The sequence below is a fragment of the Macaca fascicularis genome, chromosome 3 (assembly GCF_037993035.2).
Source record: "Macaca fascicularis isolate 582-1 chromosome 3, T2T-MFA8v1.1".
NCBI classification, from domain to species: Eukaryota; Metazoa; Chordata; class Mammalia; order Primates; family Cercopithecidae; genus Macaca; species Macaca fascicularis.
In genome coordinates, this window is record NC_088377.1 from 31,114,533 (window position 1) to 31,136,866 (window position 22,334).

General features: G+C 35.6%; 1 pseudogene; it reads left to right on the forward strand.

Annotated features, from left to right (window-relative positions):
* Nucleotides 1–2,321: 2,321 nt before the first annotated feature.
* LOC102134029 (non-selective voltage-gated ion channel VDAC2 pseudogene) lies at nt 2,322–20,795 on the forward strand (annotated as a pseudogene).
* The last annotated feature ends 1,539 nt before the right edge of the window (nt 20,796–22,334 follow it).

Consider the following 22,334-nt stretch of genomic DNA (forward strand, 5'->3'; position numbering starts at 1 on the left):
GCCTGACTAATTTTTTGTGTTTTTAGTAGAGATAGGGTTTCACCATCATATACAGCATTTGTATATTAAAAGTCTACATCCTTCATTTATTTTCCACCCTTTCCTCAATTTTTATTAACATTTTATGTTTGTATTTATTTATTTTGAGATGGGGTATTGCTCTGTTGCCCAGGCTGGTCTGGAACTCCAAGGCTTAAGTGATCCTTCCTCCTCAGCCTCCTGAGTAGTTGAGACTACAGGCATGCGCCACCAGGCCTAGATAATTTTTTTAAAAATTTTTTGTAGAGATGACGTCTCAATGTGTTGCCCAGGCTGATCTCAAACTCCTGGGCTCAAGCCATCCTCCTGCCTTGGCCTCTGATAGAGTTTGGCTGTGTCCTCACTCAAATCTCATCTTGAATTCCCACATTGTGTGAGGGACTCAGTGGGAGGCAATTGAATCATGGGGGCAGATTTTTCCCTTGCTGTTTTAATGATCATGAGTAAGTCTCACGAGATCTGATGGTTTTAAAATGGAGAGTTTCTTTGGGAGGCCAAGGAAGGTGGATCATGAGGTCAGGAGATCGAGACCATCCTGACTAACACAGTGAAACCCCACCTCAACTAAAAATACAAAAAATTAACCATGCGTGGTGGCTGGTGCCTGTAGTCCCAGCTACTTGGGAGGCTGAGGCAGGAGAATGGCACCAACCCAGGAGGCGGAGCTTGCAGTGAGCCGAGATTGTGCCACTGCACTCCAGCCTGGGGTGCAGAGAGCAAGACTCCCATCAAAAAAAAAAAAAAAAAAAAAAAGGAGGGGCATTTCCCTGCATAAGCTCTCTTCTCTTGTCTGCTGCCATGTGAGATGTGCCTTTCATCTTCCGCCATGATTGTGAGGCCTCCCCAGCCATGTGGAACTGTGAACCCAGTTAAACCTCTTTCTTTTGTAATTTGCTCAGTCTTGGATATGCCTTTATCAGCAACATGAAAATGGACTAATACAATCTCCAAAAGATTACAGGCATAAGCTGCCATACCTGGCCAACATTTTAAGTATAATTAAAATAATTATATGTTCTTAATTAATTTCAAGTTCTTGTTTGTTACCTCCAATATCTAGATCATCTATGGGTCTGCTTGGATTTTTTTTTCTCTTTATCATCAGTCATATTTTCCTACGTTTTTACATATCTAGTAATTGTTATTATATGTTAGAAATTGTCATGAAAGAACCACGGAGGTTCCATATGATGTCATCTTCCATTAGAGAGGGTTCCCCATTTCCTTTGTTAGACAAATGTAAGGAACTGATGATCACAACTAATTAGAGACTGAACACTTTTGGGATTTGGTAATAGTTTTGCTAAGACTTTGTTTACATCTGATTAAATCCTACTCCTCAGCCATGGCGTTCTGAGCTTTTGACAAATAGTTTACCAAGTATTCTTCTCTTCATCCCTGGAAGATTTTAAGATCAAGCTCTGCTGTCACAGGTTCCAAGGTCAGCTCTTCAGCCACTTGACCTTCAATCCTGGCACTTCTATTCAGAGGGAGATTAGCTGTGTGCTTGAGTAAGCCACTCTTGGTCTTTGGTGATTTTTTTTTCCTTAATATTCACAGATCTGTAGAAAATTTTGTTTTCCCTTTTGATCTGGCTCCTTGACCTCTTGAGGAGCCCCAGAACTCAGCCATGTGTTAGAATCCTCTCAAGTTTATAACTTGTCAGTCAGCTTTCCATGACAACTAACAGCTTTGTTGATTTCTTTTTCCTTAATCGTAGCCTCGGCTGGCATTGAGCTTATTCCCTGCCCTGATTCAGAATTGGCCAACGCCTCTAGGAAGTTTTAAGCAGCTGGTGATCTTCAGATCATTTCGGAATGGTTCTGCCCTCTCTGATGTTGAGTCCTCACTGCTGTATTATATCTTTACAAATGTTATTTTTGCAGTTTGTCATTCTTTTCCTGGCAGCTGTAATGTCGGCTGTGCGTTGGTAGCTGGACAGGACTAGTGAATAAACAAGAGATTTCAGACTTCATATCTATGGTTAAATAAAATCTTTGCTTGTGCTTACCTGCACATGGATCTGACTGAAACTATTACATTTTGATGGAAATTGCCTTTTCGAAGAAACCACAAGAGAAATTTTCAAAAAGCCTGTGTCTTTTAAACTTTTAAAGCAATCTCTAGGTCTCCAAATCTGTACTAGCAGGAAATGGACTGTGAAATTTGTCTTTTCCAAAGAAGGGGATATATTCTAACACTCACCTATCAGGAATCCATAGAGACTAGTAGAAAAAACAAACAAACAAACAAAAACTTCCCAAATGGAAAATCCAGGAGCCATGGAGAAAACTAAAACAAAAGAGTTACCCCACAAAGGCAGAATAATGATGGTCGGTTTAGGAAGAGCTGGAACTGACCGCTCAGCAGGACTTGACAACTTTAATGAACCAACGACTTTAGTTTGTATCATATTCTTGGCTTTTCTGAAAAGAAGTATCTTTGTGGTATCCTGTCCCACTATACAAGTGACTGTGTGTAAGTCAGGGGAGGAGTGATTAATAACTCACCTTTTAGTTTATACATTGCCAGATAACAATTAGATTTAACGGGCCCAAAAGAGAGAATTGTACATTCTTGGAGCTGTATCAAGTAATATAAAAATATTTTGGACTACTGTATGTCCAAAAGTATGTTTTAAATGTATCAAAAAAATAAATAAATGACTCATTTGTGTATGAGTGATCAGGCTAGGAGATAACGGTATTCATCAACCAATACCCATTCGCTCATTCTACTCTTTGAGTAACAGAACCCCTAAATATTTATTGAATGCAGGGCAGCTAGGAAAAGCTATGCAGATAAGGAACAGCCTCCTGGATGTGGGGCGGAAGAGGTCTGTGTCACTGCTGGTAACTTTGACTTCTTCCTCCCTTCCCTTGTGTTGGACTGTGGTTGTAGGGATGAGTTTTGACTATTCAGACAAGGAAAACACTTGGGGAAGCAACAACATAGAAGAAATTTGGGATCTTGGATGACCTCAAGGGGCAGAGCTTCCCTATCTATCCCTTCCCTCCCCCGTCGCATGCAGCCACAGCAGGTTCTCATCTTGCACTTTTACATGAGGGAGACATAAGATTTGTTTAATCCATCACCCCTTTATTCTCTTTTAAAATAATGTAAGCCAGTATTCCACTTAATATATAAGCTTTGTAGAATTATGTCTTGTTAAGGTATGTGTGATTTATTTTGATATAAACCAAAATTATATTTTATAAGAAAATAAATGCTGGCCTGAAATAATTTTGAAGGCATCAAATATTTCTCAATTATATCTAATTATATTAATGCTATTTTGCTAGACTAAATATTAATATGCTGTGTATGCATAGACATAATTCACAAAGCACTTTCACAGATGCCTACATTAATGTACATAGTATTATTTGTTAAGAATTATATTCATGGTTATACTAAAGACTGATAATCTTGCAAGTATTGTTGATTGCAGAATACCTAAGCTTCAATTGCCTGCAAAGGTAATAGGATGGTAGTGGAAAGAGCCCAAGACTTGGAAGGGAGAAGCACTGGGTGATTCCTCAGTCCACCCGTGCCACCACCATCAGCTGTGTGCCTAAAGTAAGTCATAGAATCTCTTTGAACCTCAGTCTTATTATCTACATATTGAAGATGATAATCTCCCATTTATTTCACGGGATGAAATCAATCAGGTTCCAATGAAATAATATATATGAAAGTAATTTATAAAGTGTTGCTAATTAAACATGTAAATATCAGAAGAGAAATGAATAATAACTCAATAGACAGTAAGCTTTTCAAGAAGAAGCTACTTCTAGAACAGAAATAAAACTTAATCTGTGGCAGAAAAAGAGCAAAAACCAGGGGTAAAAAATCTAGCTGTAAGAGTGAAAAGTAGATGTCTAAATTCAGATAAAAGATTTTAAAAAATAAAAATTCTAAAAGTAACATTTAGCTGCATGAAATCAAGCAGCTCTTGTTTCTCAAAATAACATCGATCAGAAATTCTAACTGGTATCATTGACTATCAATTAAATATTTTAAGATTTTGAAAATATTTAAATACTTTCAAGATTTAGGACTTGTTAGGAGCTGTAAGAGATACTTGGTAACTTATGAAAAGAATTAAGGAAGAAGAATTTGTTAGAAAACAACTATTCTGCAGCTAAAAATGTTAATTAGCCAAGGTAATTTTAGGTTTAGAGACTTAGACACTTCAGATTTTTTTCCTCACTATAAAAGCAATGGAATACTATGAAACAAATACAAAATATATGAACATGAAGAGAATACAGCCTTAGAATGTGGACAATTGTTATGAAAAGAATATTTTACAGTAGCCACATAATCCACTTAATAGAAATAAGAACCACAATGAAAATTGGAGATAAGGAAACAAAAGCAAAGTTAAGACTCTATTTGGTTCCTTATTAAAGTGAAACATGTAGATTGCATTTAAAAACAAAAAAGTATAAATTGAATGTATGAAAACGTCTTTCTCTTAAAAGTTGCCCCAAGATACTATCTCACAAAAATATATCTTTATTACATTAAAATGTTAATCCAAATAATGAAATTGAACACTAATGGCAGAAATAAAATGCACAAAAATTACTTTTCCAAGTACATTTTTCTAAGTATGTAATTGTTAATTGATCTTTTATAATACTTTAAAAACAGTAAGGTTTAATCTACAACACAAAGAAAGTCTTTGCATATTTATTTTCAATGCTTTTGTTCCCTAAAACAGTCTTTATATCCAATAATCAATTTGCTTTCAGATAATTGTGTCATGGATAGAGTAAATATGTCATTAGATCGTAAAACTTATTCATTTACTCATTTACTCTTGAATTTAATTATAGTTTATGCAGTTAAGTTTGATTTCTTCTTATTAGAGAACCATGGAAAATAATATTAATAAAAAATAAGAAATCATTTTTCCTTGCAAATATTTCTAACTCTTCAAAACTAAAGTGTTTTAAAATTAAATTTTTAAAAATTGAACCCTGAACAACTACATTTACATTGTCACAAACAACCCTATCGTATTTCCTAAAACACATCATGCCTTTACTGATTCCACTGGAAATGTTTCAGTGATATGATTAAGGTGGTCAGTCTTTTTACCCTCATATCATAAGATTTTTTCCTTTCTTAGTTGTTTTTCTTTGGAAAAAAAAAATGGTGCAACATGTGAATAGTAAGAAAGAACAAAATAGGAATACATTTTCTTATGAATGCAAACTTCTGTTTTTATCTAATAAGTTATATCCAATTCTTCAGAAAATCCCCTTAGCTCCTCTTTCAAAATATACGCACATTTAATCGTGTCTCATAAACTTCACACCACCACCATAAAACACATGGCTGTTCCATGACACCAGCGTGATTTGCCTGATGTTGCCTTAGTGTGCTAGGGCTGCCATAATAAAATACCACAGACGAGGTGAATAAAATCAATGTATTTTCTCACAGTCATTGAAGCTGGAAGTTCAAGACCAAGGTGTTCGCAGAGTTGGGTTCTTCTCAGGCCTCTCTCTCTGGCTCACAGATGGCCAACCCTCACATGGTCATTTCTGTATGTGTGTGCCCCTCTGATGTCTCTTGTGTGTCCGAATCTCTTCTTATAAGGACACCAGTCAGATTGGATTAGGGCCAATCCTAAGGGCCTCTTTTTGACTTAATTGTCTCTTTAAATTAATATATCTAAATACAGTCTCATTCTGACATACTGGGGATTAGGGTTTTAACATATGAATTTGGTTAGGGGCTGGTGAAACAATTGAGTCCAAAACACACATATACAAAAATATATATGTTTATATACAGTTGATTCTCATTAGTTGCTGTAGTCATGTACTAAAAAGTTATTGCAAATGCTGAATGAACAAATATAGAGCCATTTCTTCTAGGGAAAATACAGGGTTAGGTTTCAGTAGCTGGTCACATTTTTGTCAAACAGTCAATTCATAACCTTGTTTTGTGTGTGCTTCTGTTTAAAGACACCTTATTTAATATATATTTCTCACAAATAATTCATGGCATGGCCTTTGAATGATTTAAAACCTGAGCTTTAGGGGCCATTTGCATTATATAGGTTTGTTTGCTGATGTCATCATAAAACAAGCAGTCTCATCAGCGTTATGAACCTGTTATTTCACATGACCCTTTTATTGCATAACACAAAGCAGGTATTTTTTAATTCTTAAGCCTCCTTATCTGCAGAACCTGAATCTCACGCAAGTTTAACATTTTCTGAAATCTGTGAGTCAGCCAGCACTAGCCCAGAAGAATTTAACATTCTCCTGACCCCGGGTAATGCGATGATAAATTTCGATAGCCTTTAGCCTCACAACAATGTTGTTCCATATGCTTTTCTACCGGTCATCATCTTACGAATTCACAAATTTAGTTTTTTTCCATAGCTTCACTACATAATATAAGTGTTAATTTATCACTTACGTGGTCTGATGTGCATATTAGTGTATTTCCTCTATTTTTTGGACACACTGCATTGTTGATTCATTAACATTAAACTCATAAACAGTTCTATCACTCGTATCTGAATGAAATTGACCTAACACACATAGTTTCACTGTAAGGCACATCACAGCTTCTTGCACTTAGCAACACTAGACAGCACTTCAGCACTTTGCATCAGGGCGATTTTAAACAACTAAAGCCCATGAAAATGCAAAAAAAAAAAAAAAAAAATGTGGCACCAGATAGACTGCGATAAGGACACTTGTTTACTGCATGAGAGCTAAAACCAGAAAGCAAGGCAGAGAATCACTTTGTTTGAACATGTGCATTGTGTATCTCACATTTTTCAACACTTTGTACACGCACGTATTGTAATGCATATATGAGGTATAGATTTGGGGGTTATTACCAAGTAGGGAAATTCACAAATATGAAACTTGCAAATATTGACAATCAATTGTGTGTGTGTGTGTCTCCCTAGTTTTACCCTCACTTCTGCTTCTGTGGTCTACACTCAATGCAACAGCCAGAATGACTCTTCTAAAATATGTCAGATAATGTCACTTCTTCAGATCCTCAGAATAAAAGTCAATGTGCTGACAGTGGTCTCCAGGACTCTCCGCAGTTTGGTTATTTCTTTGAGTCCGTCTCGGCAGCTCTTCCTCACAACCATGTTGGCCATTTTGCTGTTACTTAAACTTGCCAAGCCCTGTTTGGTGTCAGGGCCTGCCCTTGCTATTCTCTTTCATGCAAAGCCTTCCTCCGGAGAACTGCATCACTCTCTCACCTCTGTTAAGTCTCTACTCAAGTGTTTCCAAACCAACCTGTTTGAAATAGCCCTTCATTCCAATCCCTTTTCTCTCTTTCTTGCTCAATTTTTCTCCATTGTACTTATCAGCATATCTCTTTATATGTTTTACTGGTACATATGGTGATCATCGTTCTTCCTCCTGTTTGCTTCATAAGGGCAAAGAGCTTTTTCTTATTTGTATTCACAGTGTCTAGAATATTGTGAAATCTCAGTAAATATTTGTTGAACAACTTATTGAAAGAAAGAGATGTATTATTTAAGTTAAAAGTGAATGGAAGAAGAAATACAACCTTGTAGAAAATATGCAAACACTCATAAATTTTGTCCAAATTCACCTTGTGTTTTAAGGTTTGTTTAGATCAGTCCCTTTCTGGTTAAGATGTAAAATTGAAAAGTCAGAAAAAAATGGCCAAAATAAAGTTAGTGAATTGGTGGAAATGTTTTGGTCTGACTTTCTAACTGAATACGAATGAATTCAGATTTTACTTGAATACGCTATGGTTTGAATGTGTCCCCCAAAGTTCATGTGTTGTACAGTGAATCCCCAGTGCAACAGTGTTGGGAGGTGAGGCTTTTAATTGGTAATTAGGTCATGAGCGCTCTGCCCTCATGAATAGATTAATGCCCTTATCATGGGATTGGGTCCGCTATCACAGGAGTGAGTTCCTGATAAAAGGATGAGTTTGGCCTCCTTCCTCTCTCTCATGAGAACTTATGCTCTTCTGCTGTTCTGCCTTCCACCATGAGACGACACAGTGAGAAGGCCCTCCCCAATGCCAACACCTGGCTCTTGGACTCCCACCCTCCAGATTGTAAAAAATAAATGTCTTTCCTTTATATGTTACCCAGTCTTTGATATTCTGTTATAGCAACACAAAACAGGAAAGATGTATTCCCCCATCTTCCCTTTCTTTTCTGTTGTTTTAGAAAGATAACACCTTGTAAAGGTCTTTGTTTTAAAACCAGTAAATCAAACAAAGAATCTCCCAGTTTGTAGCTATAACTGATAAATACAATACTATTTTTAACTTTTAACTAACTCAAAACACAAATCCGTAATGAATTAATTCACTAGATTTTAGAAAAAATTATTTTGAAAAGATGGTTTCTAGAATGAGATATCTATTATGGTTTATCCTGATATTGTACTTCCAAAAACCATCATGTTAAACAAAACGACTGTAGTGTCTCTTCAATCAAATTGATAAATATATCTCAGTCAACCACTCTCTTCAATCTCATTCTGCTTTCTCTATTTCTGATCCTGTAAGAATCATGGCAATCTCTTTGCTTGAGCTCTATTTGAAAACAAACAAAATGGGGTTCTATTTTATAAATTTAAAACAAAAAATAGAGTAACTATGCTGAAAAGTGCTTCATGCAAAAGAGCATATTTAAAGGGGTTCTTAATCATACGTTTGTAGAAACTTAATCTGAAAACCAATGTCTATATCTCATATTGTTTGGTCAATATATAAGAGACTGACAGACTAAATTCCCAAGGTCCAATTGTTTTAACTAAAGTCTCAGTTTGGGAAAACAACAAAGTTAGCAGATTATCTTCTTCATTTTTATGTCGTTTTCCCCTCCTTTTACAGTTGAGTGATTTCCAAGACCACTAGATATTTCTGGTCTAGCATAATAAAATTTTATTTTATTTTGCTAGGAGGAGAGGGGTGGAGGTTCTATGGCAAAGAGTGAGACTTATTTTCATCGTATGTCGGTTCATGTATTAATTTTTCAAAAATAAAATAATTAGAAAATAAATAAGGCTATGAGGTTAGGTGCCTTGGGATTTTCAGTTAATAATCAATTGCTGTATGATAAGAAAGTGAGTAAAAGTTTTGAAAGAAAAAATATATTTTCAATATTTTTGTTTCATGTTGGTGTAAAGAAATGCAACTGATTTTTCTACATTGATTTTGAGTTCTGCAAATTTACTGAATTCATGTGTTAGTTCTAATAGTTTTGTGGAGTCATCAAAGATTTCTACCTACAGGGCTATGTTGTCTGCCAAAAGGGATAATTTTGCTTCTTCCTTTTCACTTTGGACAAGATTGGAAAAATTAGTATTGTTAAAATATTGGTACTACCTAGGGCTATCTACAGGTTCAATACAATCTCTATCAAAATTTCCATAATATTTTTCACAGAAATAGAAAAAGATGCTAATATTGTATAGAAGTGCAAAAGACATTGAATAGCCAAAGCAAACTTGAGAAATAAAAACAAAGTTGGAGGCATTAAACTGCCTGATTTTAAATTATATTACAAAACTATAGTATGTAAAACAGTATGGGCTGGGCATGGTGGCTCACGTCTGTAATCCCAACATTCTGTGAGGCCAAGGTGGGCATTTTGCCTGAGGCCAGGAGTTCAAGACCAGCCTGGCTAACATGGTGAAACCCTGTCTCTACTAAAAATACAAAAATTAGCCAGCTGTAATGGTGCACACCTGTAGTCCCAGCTACTCAGGAGGCTGAGGCAGGAGAGTCTCTTGAACCCAGGAGGCAGAGGTTGCAGTGAGCTGAGATTGCACCACTGCACTCCAGCCTGGGTGACAGAGCAAGACTCCATCTAGGAAAAAAACAAAAAACAAAAAACAAAAAACAGTATGGTGCTGGCATAAAAGCAAGCACACAGATCAATGGACAGCATACAGAGTGCAAAAATAAACCCAAGCAACATATGATTAACTAATTTTCGACAAGACGACACGTTAGGAAAAGGATATGTTTCTTCAATAAATAGTGATGAAAAAGCTGGATATCCACATGTAAAACACTAACATTGGACCCTTATATTATATCATATACAAAAAATCAAATCAACATAAATAACAGATCTAAATGTAAAACCTGAAATTATAAAACAAGAAGAAGAAAATTAGGAAAAAGCTCCTTGTGATTGGCCTTGGCAACGACTTTTTGGATATTACACCAAAAGCTTAGGCAACAAAAACAAACAAAAGAAGACAAAACAGGTAGGATGGCATCAAACTAAAAAGCTCTTCTGTACGGCAAAGTAAATAACTAAAAAAATGAAAAGGTAGCCTACAGATTGGGCGAAAATACCTGTTAAGGGGTTAATATCCAAAATTTATAAAGAACTCACACAACTCAATTTAAAAAATGGGCAAAGGACCTGAATAAACATTTATTCAAAGAAGACATTCAGATGATCAACAAATATATGAAAAGGTGTTCAACATCACTAATCATCAGGGCAATGCAAATCAAAATCACAATGAGATGTCACCTTACACCTGTCACTGTTGGAGAAAATATAAATTGGTGTAGCCATTTTGGAAAACAGTATGAAGATTTCTCAAGAAGTCAGGAAGAAAACCACCATATGATCCAGTAATCCCTCTGCTGGGAATATACTCAAATAAATGAATACTCAGTATCTCATAGAGACACCTGCACTTCCATGTTTATCATAGCACTATTCACAATAGCCAAAATAAAGAAATAACCTAAGTGTCCACGGACAGATGAATGTACTAAAAAATTGTAATGCACACACACACACACACACAGAATTGAATATTATTTCATCTTAAAAAGGGGGATCTTGCCAGGTTTGTGACAACATGGACAAACCTGAAGGATACTATGCTACATGAAATAAGTCAGACACAGAAAGAAACATATTGCATGATGTCACTTACATGCGGAATCTTTTTTAAGTCGATGACATAAAAACAGAGTAGAATGGTGGTTATCAGGGAGGAGGTTAGGGAGGAATGGGGAGATGTAGATCAAAGGGTAAAAAATTACAGTTATGTGGGGTGAATGAAGATAGAGATGTAGCATACAGAATGAGAATTATAGTTAACAATATGGTATTCTGAAAATTGGCTAAAAGAGATTTTAGATGCTCTTCATACACATCCCCCCAACACACACAGTAATTATGTGAGATGATGAATATGTTATTTGTCTGATGTAGTAATGCTTTCATTATATATATATATATCTCTCAAAACATTATGTTATAAACTTTATATAATAAAAAAGAAGGGAAAGTGAGAAATGAGAACTTAAATTCATAAGACATTTAATATATATTAGGGATTATTTTACTAACTTATTTTATTTAATCCTAATAGCATTTCAAGCTTACGGTATGACTCCACTTTAAAAAGAGAGAAAAAATGCTGTAGCAAATATACACAAGGGAATCACACAGAAGTTCATTCACTCAGTGAGAATACTACTTTACACTAGTAAATGTATAAATGACAGAATGGTCATTCTTATGTACAAATGGCTGAGCAATGAATGTATAAATGTCTAGAGGATCATTCCTATGAGTGTGAGATTTTGATAGGCAGTCAGTGAAACATTTCTGGTGTCTGCTGCCAGATTTAGTCTTCCATTTTGATACATTTAAAGAATTCATTAGTCTCATGAATTAGAGTAGAGAAGAGTGTAAAGAAGACAACAAGGGAAATCAAAAATTGCTTATCTGACAAAAGAGTCGGGGATTACTTAGATTCAATAGTCATAAAAATGACCCAATCTAACAAGATAAAATTTAATGGAAAAAAAATTGAGCTATTAGAATTTAAAAAATAAAATTTCAAGTATGCAGAAAGGCACAGTTGAGTAAGTACCAATGACAAGGTTTTTAGTAAATTTCAAGTTCATTACTGGTCAATAATGTGATGTGTGGATAAAAAGGCAACAACATCTAGTGAAAACTTCAAGCCACGCAAATAAAGATGGAGTGGCCACAACAAAGAAGGTAAAAACTTCATGTTCATAGGCCTTAGCAAATCACAAATCAAATGCCTGTTCCATTTGGAGAGATTTTGACAAATTGGAATGATCTTTGCTGTTATGTAAGTGATTCATACATTCTAAGAATTGTCAATATTTATGATTTCTGAGTTTTCTTGCAACTCATAATCGTTTGAAACTTTCACCCTATGCAAAATTATCTTTTGTTACTATTATGATCATCAAAATTTAAAGTATTACTTCTATAACTGTAACCTAATGGTCTTTACTTAATGCCTAATCAGTTTCAACCTACTCTTCAATTGCTCTGGCTCTATATGAGATATAAGAAAGGAAAATCTCACAACCTGATAATCTGTACAAATGAATTTGGGGAGAAGACTTGTATTAAAGCTCACATGTCAGTTAATCTGAAGAAGATGAATGATGACACTTGACAAATATGAGACCAATATGAAATTTTTTTAATGTTATATAGGATTATTATAGATAAAATATTAAACAGAAACTAAAGTTTCATCTTCTAGCCTGTATAATGAAACAATATTGAAATAGCAATACAAAATCTCCTTCAATTGAGTCTTTGCTCAGATGTCACCTACTCTGACCACCTTATTTAAAACTACAGGTATACTTTCCACTTCTTCCTTCTTAGCTCTTCCTACCTTTTCACATGATATATTATGTACTTATTATTTTCTATTTATTGCTTACTGTCTGTCTTATTTCACTAGCTTATAAATTCCATGAGGGCATTGTCTGTTTACCAATGACTCTCAAGCATGTATGAATGAATAAATATATAGTATTACCTTATAGTTTTCTAAATGCTATAATTATTGTATTTGTTAAAGTTCAGTTTCAGAGAAAGGAATCCACGGTTGGTATTTTCAGCCCCAACTTATGTATCACAGGGTGTTAAATGACTTACAGAACCACTGGGAGAAATGAACAAAAATATTCGAGGCAGAACCTTCAGGAAAAACTCCTAAAGTCACAATTCAGAAGTGCACCATGGAGGAAACTACTGCCTCTTCTATGATAGAAAGTTGTCTGGAAAATTGGAAAGTTTCAGTTTAACAGCTTGCTTCAGGATCACAACATCACTGACATAATTTGTTAGCCACCAAGATTAGTAAGCTGACAGCACAGCGCCATTAGCAACAGGAAGCTACTTCTACTATTTCTGGATTCAGAAACGTTTCATGTTTTCTAGATTATATACATGCCTTTCAAGAGGAATTAACATAGTCATAGGGAACAGTGAAACCAGCAACTCATTCTGTCTTTCTGAATTTGTAATATTGCTCACTTTTTTCTACTTATCTGCTCTGTTTGTCTTTGCCAAAGACTGACTTTTCTGTCTCCAGTCCACCTATAAGAAACTAGAGATTTTGCCCAGGATAAACCACATACTAAGCCCACAAGACAAAGTCTCAAAAAAATTTTAAACATCTAAATCATATCAAGTATCTTCTCAGATCACAATGAAACAAAATAGAAATTAAAAACATGATGAAATTTCGAAACCGTACAAATGTGTGTAAATTAAGCAACATAATCCTGAACAACAATTGATCAATGAAGAAATTAAGAAGGAAATTAAACATTTTTTAAAACATATGGAAACACAACGTACCAAAACCTATGAGATGCAACAAAAGCAATGCTACAAGGGAAGCTTGTAGCAATAAACACCTACATCAATAAAGTAGACAGATTTCAAATAAACAACCTAATCATGCACCTCAAGAAGCTAGAAAAGCAAGAAAAAACTAATCTCAAAATTAGTAGAAGGAAAGAAATAATAAAGATCAGAGCAGAACTAAACAAAGTACAGACTAAAAAAAAAAAAAGAAAAGATAAAGTGAAAAGTTGTTTTTTAAAAAAAGGTAAATAAAATTGATAAACTGCTAGCTAGACTAAGAAAAGAGAAAGAAGATTCAAATAAGGTCAGAAACAAAAAGTACATTACATCTGATGCCACAGAAATAGGAAATATTATTAGAGACTATTATAAACAACTATATGGCAACAAACTGGAAAACCTAGAGGAAATGGATGTGTTCCTGAACACATAGAACCTACCAATATTGAACTAGGAAGAAATAGAAAACCTGAACAAACCATTAATGCATAGCAAGATTGAATGAGTATTAGTCTCCCAACAAAGAAAAGCCCATGACTGATAGCTTTATTGCTGAATTCCCTCTATGAAGCCAATATTAGCCTGAAAACAAAACCAGACAAAGACACACACGTGTAAAAAATCACAGGCCAATATCCTTGATGAATATAGATGCAAAAATCCTAAACAAAATACTAGCAAACTAAATCTTTCAACATGTTAAAAAGATAATGCACCAAAATCTAGAGGGATATATCCCAGGGATGCAAGGATGGTTCAACATAGGCACATGAGTGAATCTGATACATCAAATCAATAAAATAAAGGACAAAAACATACGATCATCCCAATAGATGCAGGAAAAAGCATTTGATAAAATTAAACATAAATTCCTGATAAAAACTTTCAATAAATTAAGCATAGAAGGAAAATATCTCAACATAATAAAGGCCATATATGAAGAACCCATAGCTAACATTATGCTGAATAGGAAAAAGCCAAAAGCCTTTCCTCAAGAACTGGAAACAAAATAAGAATGCACACTTTAACCACTCCTATTCAATGTAGTACTGAAAGTCCTAGACAGAGCAATCACGCAAGAGAAAAATCACAAAGAATACAAATTGGAAAAGAGGAAGTCAAAGTGTCCCTCTTTGCAGACAACATAATCTTATATCTAGAAAAACCTGAAGACTGCACCAAAATCCCTTAGAACTGATAACAAAATCAGTACAATTGTAGGATACAAAATCAAAACACAAAAATCAGTAGGATTCCTTAAAATCAATAATAAACTAGCTGAAAAAGAATCTGGAAAGCAATCTCATTTATAACAGCTCCCAAAAAATAATACCTAGGAATACATTTATCCAAGAAGATGAGAGAACTCTATCAGAAAAAGTAGAAAACACTGACGAAAGTGATTGAAGAGGACACAAACAAATGGAAAGATAGCCCATGATTATGGACCACAATAATTAATATCATGAAAATGACAATCCTACCCAAAGCAATCTACAGATTCAATTCAATTCCTATTAAAATACCAATGATATTCTTCACAGAAATAGAGAAAACAATCCTAAAATGTGCACGTAACTACAAAAGACCCTCAACAGCCAAAGCAACCATAAGCAAGAAGAACATAGCTAGAGGCAATACGCTATCTGTAGGGTGGGAGAAAATATTTGCAAACTGTGTGTCCAACAAGGGACTAATATCAAGAATATGCAAAGAACTCAAATAATTCAACAGCAAAAAGTAAACAAATAATCCTACTACAAAATGGGCAAAGGATCTGAGTGGACATTTCTCAAAAGAGGACATAAAGATGGCCACTAGGCATATGAAAAAATGCTCAATGTTTCTAATCATCAGAGAACTGCAAATAGAATGGCTACCAAAAAGACAAAAAATAATACTAATAAATAACAAATGCTGGCAAGATTTAGAGAAAAGGCAGCTCTTATATACTGAGTATATATTATACTCTTATTCAACTGTTTTTCTTAAGATTAGGTGTTGCCTTGTCCTTTTTCTAAGTGACTTTATCCAAGATTACCTCCTGACATTAAGTGACCAAGGTTTTTACATGATTCCCAGGATAGTGTTAACAACATATTCTAGCACAGCTGGTCAGGGAAGGATCACAAATATAAAGATCATAACTGGAATAAACAATTATCATCTCCATATCTTGCTGAGAAAGAAAAATAATACCATCACAGCCAAATAAAAGTTTAAAGGCTGGGCAGAAAATAGAAAAGCATGCAATAAATTATTTTAATTTACCTGGATAATTTTTAAAGTAACTGTTTTTAAGAATTCTTTCAAATTTCCATATTTTAAAAATCTCTTCATTGCAGCTTAGTCAATTCCCAACTAGTAAATCATTGTAAGAAGAACACGTCATCCATATCATATATGAGTTCAAGATTTAATAGAAAAATGCAAAGATTGGACCCCAACTACTATCAATTTTTGAGTCTGTTTTCCTTTTGTTTTTTTAATTATAAAAAAGCAGTAAGAACCCTATTCTTCCTTTAAATAACTTTAGAAGAGACAATAACCACAGCTGATATTAAGAAACGCAAATAAGAGATGACTTTAGGAAATCTATCAATCACCATACCCGATATATGTCGGTATCTAAATATTAGAACAATGCACTTTTGCCCCATTCAAATCCTGGTATAAAGTTGGACTGTATAAAGACTCACAAATAGTCAACACATGAAACTACTTGGTTTTGGTGCTTGAGACTAATATAAATTTTATCCAACATTGAAAGCTGAAAGGCTCAATAGCCAGCTCAAATACCTTAGAAAGGAAGTTTATCAATGCAATCCCACACCAATTACATATGCTAGGTGGTTTTATTAACCATCATAATGAATCTCCCTTAAGGCTGACTCCTGCATGCCCCCAAATTAAATGGATCCTACCTGTGCAGCTCAGATTCCCATTTCATCAGTTTTCCAAACATCCTCTAAACATCTAAAGCTTTTAGGTACTGATTGCCTACTTAATGGATTCTACAATGATGAATCTTGTCTAGTAAATGAAAATATATATCTGTCTAAAGCCAAACATATCAGAACAAAATGAATGTAATGTTCTACCTTAAACAAAGCAACACATAAATTTTTTAATGTGGTTTGTTTTACTATGTTGTATAGTGTATGTTAAAATGTGCAATATGTGAAACTATCACTGAAAGAGTTACTATTATTCATTTCAAAGGAAAATTATTATGTGTGACTTTTAGTTAACACATAAAATCACATCAATAAATAGAAATAGAAAATATTTTCTTAGATTGCTTTTCCTACAGAAAACTATTTTATTGGAAACTCCTGAGCGTGAAACACTTACATAGCATTCTTTCATAAAGATTATTTTAGCTTATGGCTTCTTAACATACCATTCTTTTATAAAGGTTATTTTAGCTTATGACTTCTTAACAACAAATATATCCTAGGTACCTATTCTGTACTGGGAAAAATTCTAAATGTTGGCCATAAGTACCCAAATAGGACAAACATATTCCTGGTTCCATGTAATGGGGAGTACTCATACATATATTATACATCTATGTCACATAGGTACATGGATATGTATGTGTAGAAAACGTAGGTATTTTTGTGAAACTTTTGTTGTAGGCAGGTGTGTGTATGTATGTGTATGTGTACTGATTGATAACACAAATATCTTACTATAATGACAGCCAAAAACACACCAAATCTGATGATCTAGTAAATGAATGTGGCTAGAGAATATTTTCAGGAACATAACCATGAAGATTATAAATATTAAGGATTTGAGGCAGCCACCAAATATGTTTAAGCAACAGGGATGCTCAAATTTTCATTCGTAAAATATCTTTTAAACAGTGTGTGGTGAATCAACAATAGGGAAACAGAACACAACTGGAGACACCAATTAGGAGGTTATAGTTCAGGCTGGGAATGATAGAAGCTAGGAGAGAAAGCAGAGGCAGAGAGGGGTGGACGCACTGCAGATACATCAGGGAGCTTGAGATGAAAAGACTTTTTAAGAGACACACCAAAGTGTACATACACACAAACACACACACACATACACACACACACACACAGCCCATTAAGAAAAGGAGAGAGGAAAGCAGAAAATTAGAAAGTAAAAAAGGAAAACATGGCATATCTCAAGCATCATCATACTTCCCAAATTTGTTTAGGATGTATCGTTGCCAAAGTCATGCACAGTAAAGGCCTCTGGTTATGGAGGTGTAATATTAATATTCGTCACTAGCTATGGAATAAGCACAGCAAGAGGCTTCTTTTTATTTCTGCCAGAAATTACTTATTTTGAATCACAATGAAAAGTATCTATCCCTCCATCCGATGTAAAAATGGTGGCAACCACAGTTTTTGTTGTAGCTCTCTCCATCACAGACAAACCCACACAGTGAAAAAAGTTGTTCCCAGGAGGTTAGAAGGAAACAATGGCAATGTGAATCACCATTGTCATTCCACAGTTATTGATATCCTTACTACAGACAACCGCATCACAACTCAGGAACACACTGGACAAAGCCCAAAGCTGCTTCTTTTCTATTACATTTAAAAAGAGAATCCAAAAAAGTGCAAGGACCCAGACTTTACTAACTGGAAAGAAGATGAGCATTAGGAGGATTGATCACTCCAAGAATTGAGCCTAAAAGATATAAACCAGTTATTTTTCTTAAAGACAGCTCATTGACTTTAGAATTTGTGATGGAGAGATGGCACTTTTGGGAAAATATAAGCATGCTAATCACTATAACAATTCTAATGAAAAGTAATATATGTGCAAAAAAATTTTTCAATCATATACAACTAAACTATGTGTACCAGATGTTTTAGCCAAGAGGGTTACTAAATTTATTTGTTCATGAGTGGCTAAAATAAAGGCACAGTAGGTAGTGATTCAGACTGGATTCTGGAGACAAGCTCTCTGGGTCAATCTTCTGATCAGTTGTTTAACTTCAGGCAAGTTTCATCATGTTTCTAAGCCTCAGTTTCCTTATTTTTCCATCACAATTTGTTGTGAGAACTAAATGAGGTTTAATCATAAAAACATAGTCTAGAGTTTGGTACTTACTAAACACTCAGTAACAGTTATTAGTAGAAATACAGCTATTATTATTGGAAAAGAATGTGACATTTGTTCATTCAACAAATATTTATCAAGAATATACTACTAGAAATAAGGTTAATGTGATGGTTAATTTTACATGTCAACTTGACTGGGTTAAGGGATACCCAGGTAGCTGGTAAAATATTATTTCCGGTGTGTCTGTGAGGGTGTTTCTTGAAGAGCTTCTCGTTTGAATCAGTAGACTAAGTAGAGAAGATCTGCTGCTACCAGTATGGATATGCATCATCCAATCCTTTGTAGGCCCATATAGAACAAAATAAGCAGAGGAAGGGAAGAATTTAGCTCTCTTTCCTTAAGCTGGGACATCCAGGTTATGCTGTCCTTGGGCATCGGAGCTTCTGATTCTCAGGCCTTTGGGCATGGAATTTATACCAAGGAGGCCCCTGGTTCTCAGTCATTTGGCCGTGGACTAAGATTTACATAATCAGTCCCTCCAACTCAAGCTGAATTACAACAATGACTTTCCTAGTTCTCCAGGTTGCAGATGAAACATCATGGGACTTCGCCTCCATAACTGTGTGAGCCAATTTCCATAATGCATTTCATTTTATCTTTTTTTTTTTTTTTTTTTTTTGAGACAGGAGTTTCACTCTGTCACCAGGCTAGAGTGCAATGGCATGATCTCAGCTCACTGCAACCTCTGCCTCCCAGGTTCAAGCGATTCTCCTCCTTCAGCCTCACGAGTAGCTGGGATTACAGGCATGCACCACCATGCCCGCCTAATTTTTAGTAGAGATTCAGTTTCACCATATTGGTCAGGCTGGTCTCTAACTCCTGACCTCATGATCCTCCTACCTCGGCCTCCCAAAGTGCTGGGATTACAGGTGTGAGCCACTGCGGCTGGCTCATTTTGTCTTCTATCTATCTATCTATCTATCTATCTATCTATCTTACTGCTATCTATCATATTGATTCTCTTTCTAAGGAAAGCACTAATACAGCTCAAAAATATTTTTACATTTTAAAAACATTCAGACTGCAAGTGGAATGGTGCCTCCACTTTGTCCTCCAGCTAAGGCAGCTGTGACCCCATGGCAGGCAAACCCAGTGGCCTCAGCTGTGAGCACAGCAGTGGGAGCACCCCCATCCGGAGACCACCAGATTATCTCTTCCCAAGACTTCACCATGGTGACCTACAGACAGACCTGAGTGTGGCCAGTGTATTCCTCCATCGTATGCTGACTTTGGCATAGCTGTCAGAGATACTTTCCACAAAGGAGTTGGCTCAGGGTTGGTGAAACTGGATGTGAAAAAAAAAAGTCATGCAGTGGCATGGAATTCTCAACATCTGCTTCATCTAATACAGACACTGGTAAAATTACTGGGATGTTGGAGGCCAAATATAAATGGTGTGATATGATCTGACTTTCACAGAAAAGTAGAACACTCTGGGAACAGAAATCACAGTTAAAGACCAGGGGTCTCAAGGTTGAAACTGACATTAGATACTATCTTCTTACCAAACACAGGAGAGAAAAGTGATAAGATCAAGTCCTCCTATTACAACGAGAATGTATATACTTTGGTTGTGATGTTGACTTTCATTTTTCAGGACTTGAAATCCATGGTTTGGCTGTCTTTGGTGATGAGGCTGGCTTGCTGGGTACCAGATGACCTTTGACAGTGTCAAAGCTGACAAGGAATAACTTCTCAGTGGGCTTTATAGGACTGGAGACTTCCAACTACACACGAATGTCAGTGATGGGACAGAATTTGGTGAATCAATTTATCAGAAAGAATGTGAAAATATTGACACTTCAGTGCATCTTACTTGGACATCAGGTACCAAGTGAACTCACTTTCGTATTGCAGCTAAGTATCAGTTGGATCCCACTGCTTCCATTTCTGCAAAAGTCAACAACTCCAGTTAATTGGAGTGAGCTGCTCTCAGACACTGAGCTGAACAAATATGGTCGACTCTGGGAGATAGGAAGAGCATTAATATGGGAGGCCACAAACTTGGGCTTGCCTGGAGGTAGGAGCTTAATCCAGCTGAAAGAAACCTTCAGGATATCAGAAGATTCGACCTTAGTAGATTTTCAAAGTGACCAGCAGGGCTCCCCACCACCCAACAGAAAAAGGTCATCACAACTAAGAAAGATCTAAACAAGAGCTGTGTTTTAAATATTTAGACAGTTACTTGATCACTGGTTTATAGATGAATTGATTATCTATCTAGATACCAATGCTGCAATTGTGCAGTCACATATACATTATTTAAAGATATGTAGGCCTGGTGCGGTGACTCATGCATGTAATCCCAGCACTGTGGGAGGCCAAGGCGGGCAGATCTCTTGGGGCCAGGAGTTCAAGACCAGCTGGCCAACAAAGCAAAACCCTGTCTCTACTAAAAATTACAAAAATTAGCCAGGCATGGTGGCATGTGCCTGTAGTCCCAGCTACTTGGGAGGCTGAGGCACAAGAATTGCTTGAACCAGGGAGGTGGAGGTTGCAGTGAGCTGAGACTGCACCACTGCACTCCAGCCTAGGTGACAGAGTGAAACTCTGTCTCAAATAAATAAATAAATAAATAAATAAACATTTAGGCCAAGCGCAATGGCTCATGCCTGTAATCTCATCACTTTGGGAGACCAACATGGGTGGATCATCTGAGGCCAGGAGTTGGAGATAGCCTGACTTTAGTAGAGCCAACCAGTCTCTACCAAAACTGCAAAAATTAGCCAGATATTACAGGTGGTGTGCACTTGTAATCCAAACTACTCAAGAGGCTGAGGCAAAAGAGTCACTTGAATCTGGGAAGCAGTGGTTGCAGTAAGCCAAGATTAGGGATAAGATTAATAGCTGATTACACATTGCAGACAAAGAAGGTCAATGAAATTGAAGACATTATATAGGAATTATTCAACATAAAGCAAGCACAGAGGAAAAAGTCTGGGAACTAAAGTGAACAGAAAATACGTGGCCTATAAGACAATATTGTATAGTCTAACTTACATATAATTGGAGTACCAAAAGGAGGAGAGTTAGAAGGAACAAAAAACAGATTTTTGAAGAAATAAAGGCTAAGAAATTATCAAACTACAGATCCCAGCAGTTCAACAAGTCCCAGGCAGAATGAAACTGAAGAAAAGTACATTGAGACATGGCAAAATTAAATTGCTGAAAATTACTGCTAAAGTTAACATCTTAAAAGCAGTCAGAAGAAAAAAAGACACATTGCATACTGAAGACCGAAGATAAGAATTACGGCAGACTCCTCAGAAAGTACTTAAAACTAACACAATAAAGAAAAACCTTTAAAATACTGAATGAGAAAAAGAAACTGCCAACCTACAAGTTTTACCTAGTGAAATTTTTTCAAAACTGAGGGGAAATTAACACTTTTTTTTCCCCAGAATAAGCAACCACTGAGAGAATTAACCCTCAACAGAGCTGCACTATAAGAAATGTCAAAGTACATCCTTTAGACAGAAGGAAAATAAAATCAGACAAAAATCTGTATCTG